This window comes from Triticum aestivum, chromosome 7B (assembly GCF_018294505.1).
Source record: "Triticum aestivum cultivar Chinese Spring chromosome 7B, IWGSC CS RefSeq v2.1, whole genome shotgun sequence".
NCBI classification, from domain to species: Eukaryota; Viridiplantae; Streptophyta; class Magnoliopsida; order Poales; family Poaceae; genus Triticum; species Triticum aestivum.
In genome coordinates, this window is record NC_057813.1 from 593,165,582 (window position 1) to 593,176,721 (window position 11,140).

Here is an 11,140-nt window from a genome sequence, read left to right on the forward strand (position 1 = left end):
TCGGAATCACGAGTTTCGCAGGGGACAAGATTAGTGTTCGGCTCCATCGCCGTGGATGTTGGAGCCCCCAGGGCGGCGTCTATCCACCGGCCCTCGATCTGGGTGATCGACTCCGGGCCAATGGCCGGAGCGGACCCGTGTGCGGCCACCAAGGCACTGTTCGGTGGCAGAGCTAAATCATGCCCGTCGTCACAGTGCGGTGCACTTGGCTGTGGCTCGAGTCCGTCGAAGATCAAGTCTCCGCGGACGTCGGCCGTGAAGTTTAAGCTTCCAAATCTGACCTGACGGCCAGGGGCGTAGCTTTCGATCTGCTCCAGATGGCCAACTGAATTGGCCCGCAGGGCGAAGCCGCCGAATACGAAGATCTGTCCGGGGAGAAAAGTCTCACCCTGGACAGCGTTGTAGGTTGAAGATGCCATCAAGCCTATCGGTGACGACACAGAGGAACTCTCAATGAAAGCACCAATGTCGGTGTCAAAACCGGCGGATCTCGGGTAGGGGGTCCCGAACTGTGCGTCTAGGCGGATGGTAACAGGAGACGAGGGACACGATGTTTTTACCCAGGTTCGGGCCCTCTCGATGGAGGTAAAACCCTACGTCCTGCTTGATTAATATTGATGATATGGGTAGTAGAAGAGTAGATCTACCACGAGATCAAGGAGGCTAAACCCTAGAAGCTAGCCTATGGTATGATTGTTGTAATGTATGTTGTCCTACGGACTAAAGCCCTCCAGTTTATATAGACACCGGAGAGGGCTAGGGTTACACAGAGTCGGTTATAATGGTAGGAGATCTACATATCCGTATCGCCAAGCTTGCCTTCCACGCCAAGGAAAGTACCATCTGGACACGAGCCTGAGTCTTCAATCTTGTATCTTCGTAGTCTTGGAGTCCGGCGGATAATGATAGTCCGGCTATTCGGACACCCCCTAGTCCAGGACTCCATCACCAGCCCTGCAAAATCTCTCTTCTCCACCGTCCCCTTCCGCGCCTAGATTGCTCAAATCCCTAATTCGCTGCCAACCCAAGCAAAGTTCGAATCGCCCCTCGTCTCGTCTCTTTCCCCACCTCTGTGCCGAACGACAACGACGAAGATGATGATCGCGCTTCACCACCGCACCGGAGCTACCTCATCTACGCCCTCGTCCACGGCACCGGGTGGTCCACCGACAACATCGGCCGCCGCAACCGACGTGCCTCACAGACACTGACTTCCACCGTGTCAGGTGCGCTTCACTGACGTTGTCTCCCAGCTCACCGAGGCTACTTCACCGAGCACATCGTCGCACCTCCCCCCTCCCCCCGAGGCTGTTGGGGCTTCACCAACAGTCTCGTCCACCGTATCGTAGCGCTCCGCTGCCACTCAAGATCTGCATCCGTGCACGGCCAGCCAACGCCAACGCATCACCCTCAACGGCTCTGAAGTGACCTGCACTCTAGCTAGGCGAGCATGCCCAAAAGCCGTCCTGAACTAGGTATCCACACATCACTCCCCGATGCACTGTTCCGACGATGTTTGGATATCCTTTCACTGCTCTCTTAGCTTACACGCCTATGCAACTCTAACTTTAACTCTTATTTCTTCTGGAGATATCATCTGAAACAAGTGATATGTCTCCAACGTATCTATAATTTTTTATTGCTCCATGCTACTTTATCTACTGTTTTGGACTATATTGGGCTTTATTTTCCACTTTTATATTACTTTTGGGACTAACCTATTAACCGGAGGCCCAGCCCAGAATTGTTGTTTTTTGCCTTTTTCAGTATTTCGAAGAAACAGAATATCAAACGGAGTCCAAACGGAATGAAACCTTCGGGATCGTGATTTTCCAACCGAACGTGATCCAGGAGACTTGGACCCTACTCCAAGCAGTGCCCGAGGAGGTCACGAGGGTGGAGGGCGCGCCCCCTACATCGTGGGCCCCTCGGAGCTCCACCGACGTACTCCTTCCTCCTATATATACCTACGTATCCTCGAACGATCAGAATAGGAGCCAAAAACCTAATTCCACTGCCGCAACCTTCTGTATCCACGAGATCCCATCTTGGGGCCTGTTCCAGAGCTCCGCCGAAGGGGGCATCCACCACGGAGGGCTTCTACATCATCACCATAGCCCCTCCGATGAAGTGTGAGTAGTTTACTTCAGACCTTCGGGTCCATAGCTAGTAGCTAGATGGCTTCTTCTCTCTTTTTGGATCTCAATACAATGTTCTCCCCCTCTCTCGTGGAGATCTATTCGATGTAATCTTCTTTTTGCGGTGTGTTTGTTGAGACCGATGAATTGTGGGTTTATGATCCAGTATTATCTGTGGAAAATATTTGATTCTTCTCTGAATTCTTTTATGTATGATTGAGTTATCTTTGCAAGTCTCTTAGAATTATCCTTTTTTGGTTTGGCCAACTAGATTGGTAGTTCTTGCAATGGGAGAAGTGCTTAGCTTTGGGTTCAATCTTGCGGTGTCCTTACCCAGTGACAGAAGGGGCAGCAAGGCACGTATTGTATTGTTGCCATCGAGGATAACAAGATGTTTTTTTATCATATTGCATGAATTTATCCCTCTACATCATGTCATCTTGCTTACGGTGTTACTCTGTTTTTAACTTAATACTCTAGATGCATGCTGGATAGCGGTCGATGAGTGGAGTAATAGTAGTAGATGCAAAATCGTTTCGATCTACTTGTCTTGGACGTGATGCCTATATACATGATCATTGCCTAGATATATTCATAACTATGCTCAATTCTGTCAATTGCTCAACAGTAATTTGTTCACCCACCGTAGAATACTTATGCTCTTGAGAGAAGCCACTAGTGAAACCTATGCCCCCCGGGTCTATTCTCATCATATCAATCTATATCACTTTATTTACTTGCTACTTTGCCTTTACTTTTTACTTTGCATCTATCTATAAAAAATACCAAAAATATTATCTCTATCAGATCTCACTCTCGTAAGTGACCGTGAAGGGATTGACAACCCCTAAGCGTTGGTTGCGAGTTGCTATCGTTTTGTGTAGGTACGAGGGACTTGTGCGTGGTCTCCTACTGGATTGATACCTTGGTTCTCAAAAACTGAGGGAAATACTTATGCCACTTTGCTGCATCATCCTCTCCTCTTCGGGGAAATCCAACACAGTGCTCAAGAGGTAGCAAGAAGAATTTCTGGCACCGTTGCCGGGGAGGCTCACGCAAGCAAGTCAACCATACCAAGTACCCATCGCAATCCCTATCTCTCGCATTACATTATTTGCCATTTGCCTCTCGTTTTCCTCTCCCCCACTTCACCCTTGCCGTTTTATTTGCCATCTCTTTCCCAATCTCCTCCTCTCTTTCCCGTTTGCCTTTCTGTTTCCTTGTGTGTTGGATTACTTGTTGCCATGGTGCAAGATAATACCAAATTGTGTGATTTCTCGAATACCAATAATAATGTTTTCCTTAGTACTCCGATTGCTCCTCTTAATAATTATGAGTCTTGTGAAATCAATACCGCTTTGTTGAATCTTGTTATGAAAGATCAATTCGCCGGCCTTCCTAGTGAACATGCCACTACTCATCTAAACAATTTTGTTGATTTGTGTGATATGCAAAAGAAGAAAGATATGGATAACAATATTGTCAAATTGAAGTTATTTCCGTTTTCACTTAGAGATCGTGCTAAAGTTTGGTTTTCATCTTTGCCTAAAAATAGTATTGATTCTTGGAACAAGTGCAAAGATGCTTTTATCTCTAAGTATTTTCCTCCCGCTAAGATTATCACTCTTAGGAATGACATCATGAATTTTAAACAACTTGATCATGAGCATGTTGCCCAATCTTGGGAAAGAATGAAATTAATGCTTCGCAATTGCCCTACTCATGGTTTGAATTTATGGATGATCATACAAAATTTTTATGCCAGATTGAATTTTGCTCCTAGAAATCTTTTAGATTCGGCCGCGGGAGGCACGTTTATGGAAATTACACTAGGAGATGCTACCAAATTGCTTGATAATATTATGGCTAATTATTCTCAATGGCACACCGAAAGATCTTCTAGTAAGAAAGTGCATGCTATAGAAGAAATCAATGTTCTGAGTGAAAAGATGGATGAACTTATGAAGATGTTTGCTCCTAAAAATACTCCTCTTGATCCCAATGATATGCCTTTATCTACCTTGCTTGAGAATAATAATGAATCTATGGATGTGAATTTTGTTGGTAGGAATAGTTTTGGAAACAACGCATATAGAGGGAATTTTAATCCTAGGCCTTATCCTAGTAATCCTTCTAATAATTATGGAAATTCCTACAATAACTCTTATGAAAATTATAATAAGATGCCCTCTGAATTTGAGAGTAGTGTTAAAGAGTTTATGAATTCACAAAAGAATTTTAATGCTTTGCTTGAAGAGAAATTGCTTAAAGTTGATGATTTGGCTAGGAACGTTGATAGAATTTCTCTTGAAATTGATTCTTTAAAGCTTAGATCTATTCCTCCTAAGCATGATATCAATGAGTCTCTCAAAGCCATGAGAATTTCCATTGATGAGTGCAAGGAAAGAACCGCTAGGATGCGTGCTTCCAAAGATACCTTTATTAAAGTGTGTTCTTCCAATTCCTATGAAAATCAAGATGAAGATCTAAAAGTTATTGATGTGTCCCCCATTAAATCTTTGTTTTGCAATATGAATCTTGATGAATCTGAAGATTATCTTCCTTTACCTAGAAGGCATTCTAAAAATTCGGAGTTTCTAGATCTTGATGATGAAATTGATGAAAGTGGGATTGAAATAAATAAAAACTGTGATGTTGGTAAACCCACTATTTTGGATCTCAAGGAATTTAATTATGAAAATTGCTCTTTGATTGGTTGTATTTCCTTGTTGCAATCCGTGCTAGATTCTCCTCATGCTTATAGTCAAAATAAAGCCTTTGCCGAACACATTGTTGATGCTTTGATGCAATCTTATGAAGAAAAACTTGAGTTGAAAGTTTCTATCCCTAGAAAACTCTATGATGAATGGGAACCTACTATTAAAATTAAAATTAAAGATTTTGAGTTTTATGCTTTGTGTGATTTGGGTGCTAGTGTCTCTACTATACCCAAAACTTTATGTGATTTGCTAGATTTTTGTGATTTTGATGATTGCTCTCTAAACTATCATGAGAGCCACTTATGGATTGCCTACCAAAGATGGCAATACCTAGATCTATCCTTGCTTTTATGCCTAGCCAAGGGCGTTAAACGATAGCGCTTGTTGGGAGGCAACCCAATTTTATTTTGTGTTTTTTGCTTCTATTTAGGAATAAATAATACATCTACCTTATGTTTGGATGTGGTTTTATGTTTTAATTAGTGTTTATGCCAAGTAGAACCTATAGGATAACCTACGATGATAGTTGATTTGATTCTGCTGAAAAACAGAAACTTTGCGCACACAAAGTTAGTTATGATAAATCACAGGAACGTGATTTTGCATTGATTCTTTTTTCTTATGATCAATAAACAAAGTGTCCAAGACTTCCTATTTTGGTAGAATTTTTAGAGTTCCATAAGTTTGCATTAGTTACAGATTGCTACAGACTGTTCTGTTTTTGACAGATTCTGTTTTTCGTGTGTTGTTTGCTTATTTTGATGAATCTATGGCTAGTAAATTAGTTTATAAACCATAGAGAAGTTGGAATACAGTATGTTTAACACCAACATAAATAAAGAATGAGTTCATTACAGTACCTTGAAGTAGTCTTTTGTTTTCTTTCTCTAACGGAGCTCACGAGATTTCTGTTGAGTTTTGTGTTGTGAAGTTTTCAAGTTTTGGGTGAATTCTTTTGATGGATTATGGAACAAAGGGTGGCAAGAGCCTAAGCTTGGGGATGCCCATGGCACCCCCAAGATAATCCAAGGACACCAAAAAGTCAAAGCTTGGGGATGCCCCGGAAGGCATCCCCTCTTTCGTCCACTTCCATCGGTAATTTACTTGGAGCTATAATTTTATTCACCAACATGATATGTGTTTTGCTTGGAGCGTCTTGTATTATTTGTGTCTTTGCTTATTAGTGTACCGCAATCATCCTTGCTGTACACATCTTTTGAGAGAGCCATACATGAATTGGAATTTGTTAGAATACTCTATGTGCTTCACTTATATCTTTTGAGCTTGATAGTTTTGCTCATAGTACTTCACTTATATCTTTTGAGCGTGATAATTTTTGCTCTAGTGCTTCACTTAGATCTTTTAGAGCACGGTGGTGGATTTGTTTTAAAGAAACTTTTGATCTCTCATGCTTCACTTAGATTATTTTGAGAGTCATTAATAGCATGGTAATTTGCTTAATGATAATATACTTGGTGTTCAAGATATGTGAAACTTTCTTTTGAGTGAATTGAATACTAAGATAAGTTTTATGCTTGATAATTGTTTTGAGATATGGAGGTGATAATATCAAAGTCGTGCTAGTTGGGTGATTATGAATTTGAGAAATACTTGTGTTGAAGTTTGCAAGTCCCGTAGCATGCACGTATGGTTAAAGTTGTGTAAAAAATTTGAAACATGAAGTGTACCTGGCTTGTGCATCCTTATGAGTGGCGGTCGGGGACGAGCGATGGTCTTTTCCTACCAATCTATCCCCCTAGGAGCATGCGCGTAGTACTTGAATTTTTGACGACTTCTAAATTTTTGCAATAAGTATATGAGTTCTTTTGACTAATGTTGAGTCCATGGATTTATACGCACTCTCACCTTTCCACCTTTGCTAGCCTCTTCGGTACCGTGCATTGCCCTTTCTCACCTTGAGAGTTGGCTCAAACTTCGCCGGTGCATCCAAACCCCGTGATACGATATACTCTATCACACATAAACCTCCTTATATCTTCCTCAAAACAGCCACCATACCTACCTATCATGGCATTTCCATAGCCATTCTGAGATATATTGCCATGCAACTTCCATCATCATCATCATCATCATGACATACATTACTTTTGTCATATTGCCATTGCATGATCTTGTAGTTGACAGTGTATTTGTGGCAAAGCCACCATGCATTATTTTCCATACATGTCACTCTTGATTCATTGCACCATCCCGGTACACCGCCGGAGGCATTCATATAGAGTCATATCTTGTTCTAAGTTTCGAGTTGTAATCCTTATGTTGTAATCAATAGAAGTGTGATGATCATCATTATTAGAGCATTGCCCAAATAAAAAAAGAAAGGGAAAGGCCAAAAGAAAAAAAAGGCCCAAAAAAATAAAATAAAAAAGGGCAATGCTACTATCTATTTTTCCACACTTGTGCTTCAAAGTAGCACCTTGTTCTTCATGTAGTGAGTCTCATATATTGTGCTTCAAAGTAGCACCTTGTTCCTCATGTAGTGAGTCTCATAAGTTGTCTTTTTATACTAGTGGGAATTTTTCATTATAGAACTTGGCTTGTATATTCCTACGATGGGCTTCCTCAAGTGCCCTAGGTCTTTGTGAGCAAGCGAGTTGGATGCACACCCACTAGTTTTCTTTTGTTGAGCATTCATAGCTCTAGTGCATCCGTTGCATGGCAATCCCTACTCCTCATGTTGACATGAATTGATGGTCATCTCCATAGCCTGTTGATTAGCCTTGTCAATGTGAGACTTTCTCCTTTTTTGTCTTCTCCACACAATCCCCATAATCATATTCTATTCCACCCATAGTGCTATATCCATGGCTCACACTCATGTATTGCGTGAAGGTTGAAAAAGTTTGAGATTATTTAAGTATGAAACAATTGCTTGGCTTGTCATCGGGGGTACAGAAGTTGGGAACATCTTTGTGTGACGAAAATGAAGCATAGCCTAACTATATGATTTTGTAGGGATGAACTTTCTTTTGCCATGTTATTTTGAGAAGACATGATTGCTTTGATTAGTATGCTTGAAGTATTATTATTTTTGTGTCAAAATGAACTTTTGTCTTGAATCTTTCGGATCTGAATATTCATATCACAATTAAGAAGATTTACATTGAAATTATGCCAAAGTATCACTCCGCATCAAAAATTCTTTTTTATCATTTACCTACTCGAGGACGAGCAGGAATTAAGCTTGGGGATGCCTGATACGTCTCCAACGTATCTATAATTTTTTATTGCTCCATGCTACTTTATCTACTGTTTTGGACTATATTGGGCTTTATTTTCCACTTTTTTATTACTTTTGGGACTAACCTATTAACCGGAGGGCCAGCCCAGAATTGCTGTTTTTTGCCTTTTTCAGTATTTCGAAGAAACAAAATATCAAACGGAGTCCAAACGGAATGAAACCTTCGGGGTCGTGATTTTCCAACTGAACGTGATCCAGGAGACTTGGACCATACTCAAAGCAGTGCCCGAGGAGGTCACGAGGGTGGAGGGCGCGCCCCCTGGGTGCGTCCCCTACCTCGTGGGCCCCTCGGAGCTCCACCGACGTACTCTTTCCTCCTATATATACCTACGTATCCCCGAACGATCAGAACAGGAGCCAAAAACCTAATTCCACCGCCGCAACCTTCTATATCCACGAGATCCCATCTTGGGGCCTGTTCTGGAGCTCCGCTGGAGGGGGCATCCACCACGGAGGGCTTCTACATCATCACCATAGCCCCTCCGATGAAGTGTGAGTAGTTTACTTCAGACCTTCGGGTCCATAGCTAGTAGCTAGATGGCTTCTTCTCTCTTTTTGGATCTCAATACAATGTTCTCCCCCTCTCTCGTGGAGATCTATTCGATGTAATCTTCTTTTTGCGGTGTGTTTGTTGAGACCGATGAATTGTGGGTTTATGATCCAGTATTATCTATGGAAAATATTTGATTCTTCTCTGAATTCTTTTATGTATGATTGAGTTATCTTTGCAAGTCTCTTCGAATTATCTTATTTGGTTTGGCCAACTAGATTGGTAGTTCTTGCAATGGGAGAAGTGCTTAGCTTTGGGTTCAATCCTGCGGTGTCCTTACTTAGTGACAGAAAGAGTTGCAAGGCACGTATTGTATTGTTGCCATCGAGGATAACAAGATGGGTTTTTTATCATATTGCATGAATTTATCCCTCTACATCATGTCATATTGCTTACGGCGTTACTCTGTTTTTAACTTAATACTCTAGATGCATGCTGGATAGCGGTCGATGAGTGGAGTAATAGTAGTAGATGCAGAATCGGTTCGATCTACTTGTCTCGGACGTGATGCCTATATACATGATCATTGCCTAGATATATTCATAACTATGCTCAATTCTGTCAATTGCTCAACAGTAATTTGTTCACCCACCGTAGAATACTTATGCTCTTGAGAGAAGCCACTAGTGAAACCTATGGCCCCCGGGTCTATTCTCATCATATCAATCTATACCACTTTATTTACTTGCTTTGTTTTTACTTTGCCTTTACTTTTTACTTTGCATCTATCTATCAAAAATACCAAAAATATTATCTCTATCAGATCTCACTCTCGTAAGTGACTGTGAAGGGATTGACAACCCCTAAGCGTTGGTTGCGAGTTGCTATCGTTTTGTGTGGGTACGAGGGACTTGTGCTTGGTCTCCTACTGGATTGATACCTTGGTTCTCAAAAACTAAGGGAAATACTTACGCTACTTTGCTGCATCATCCTCTCCTCTTCGGGAAAATCCAACGCAGTGCTCAAGAGGTAGCAACAAGCAAATCCATTTTTTAGCAAAGCATGACGGCGCTACGGGATCTGGTACACATCCTGCACACTCGTATAACCTTGTAAGTATCTGTCCTCCGGTACAACATCAAGGTCGATTCCTCTTATTTGATCAACCATTCGCCGTATCAAAAATGCTGAGGGGGATGCAAGGAGCACAAGGCCTACACATCCAGGCAAGTGGTAACATGGACTTGAACATGGAACATCCCAAGCGCAAGCAGAGCCGCAGTGAGCCTATACAACGAGCTAGCATAATTCCCTGCATTTCATTTAATTCGTACTGGCATTCGTGTATGATTTGTGTGCAGTGGCGGATCCACGAATTCAAGTTACCAGGGGAGAGCATTTAACTTCAAAAATACGAAGGCTCTTGCACTCCGGAAATCAACATAACTTGAGAAATGTGAAGCTACATGCACTTTGAAAACCAACTAATGATCCAAAGTAGTTCAAATTATAAACATTAAATGATGCAAGCACCAAAAAACACAAAATGCAACATGGTGTACAAGGACTACACATGGTCTGTACCTGCTTGAATTATTCGTTCTCTGGCTAAAAATATCAAAGTGTAATTGCACCTATAACCAGTGCGCAAACTGCATATCAATATATCTATCCTGCACAAGTATGCCAATAGTTTCAAACAACAGATTAGAAAAGTATTTATGCTATGTTGTCATGATACGGGGACTTTCTGGTAGATGGACGCGATGTTTCCTCAAGCTATGAAAATGCACTATAATTTGCTTGTCATCAATGCCTGCAAATCTCTGTCTCTCTCAACATAGCAGATCATCATTAGACACTAAATCCTTCAATGAGCTTGCAAAATGCTTGCATTAGATCCCTCATTAGACACTATATGTTCATCACCAGGAGCATGTAAAATGTTTGCATCAAATCCTTCATTAGCAGTCTATTCATTAGACACTTCAGGCTCAAGAACAACATGAGCTTGTATGTTTGCATCAGAAACTTGATTAGATACATCAGATTCAATTAGTTCAGTATTGATAGGGGGAGTTATAAAATAAGTAGAAATTGGTTTCATTTTCTTATAGATTCCCTACATACAAGCAGTTTTACAACACCGTCAGGTTTAACCATTGGCCAGAAATTGAAGAGTTGGATTAGATATAATCAGGGATGTGATGTACCTGCTCGTTGCGCATGCTACTCTTGCAAGCTGCGACTGTCCGTTTGTGCAAGCTCGATGCCATGCCCGTGCTGCCACCACTGCCTCCCACGCAGGCTACACCCAGGGTTGGATCTTCATCTTCTTGTCCTTCCGTTCGCTTGAAACCCAGTGACCGCCCTCCAACGAGGGCGCGAGGAAGTGCTGTGTCGGTCTATCCAGCGGCGGCTAGGTTAGGAGCGAACCAGACTGGAGGCTGGAGCAAATGAATTGGGATTTTTCCTACTGTCGATCGATATGGGAGGCGCTCGTTTGGGCCGCGAGCCTTCTATAGGGCCT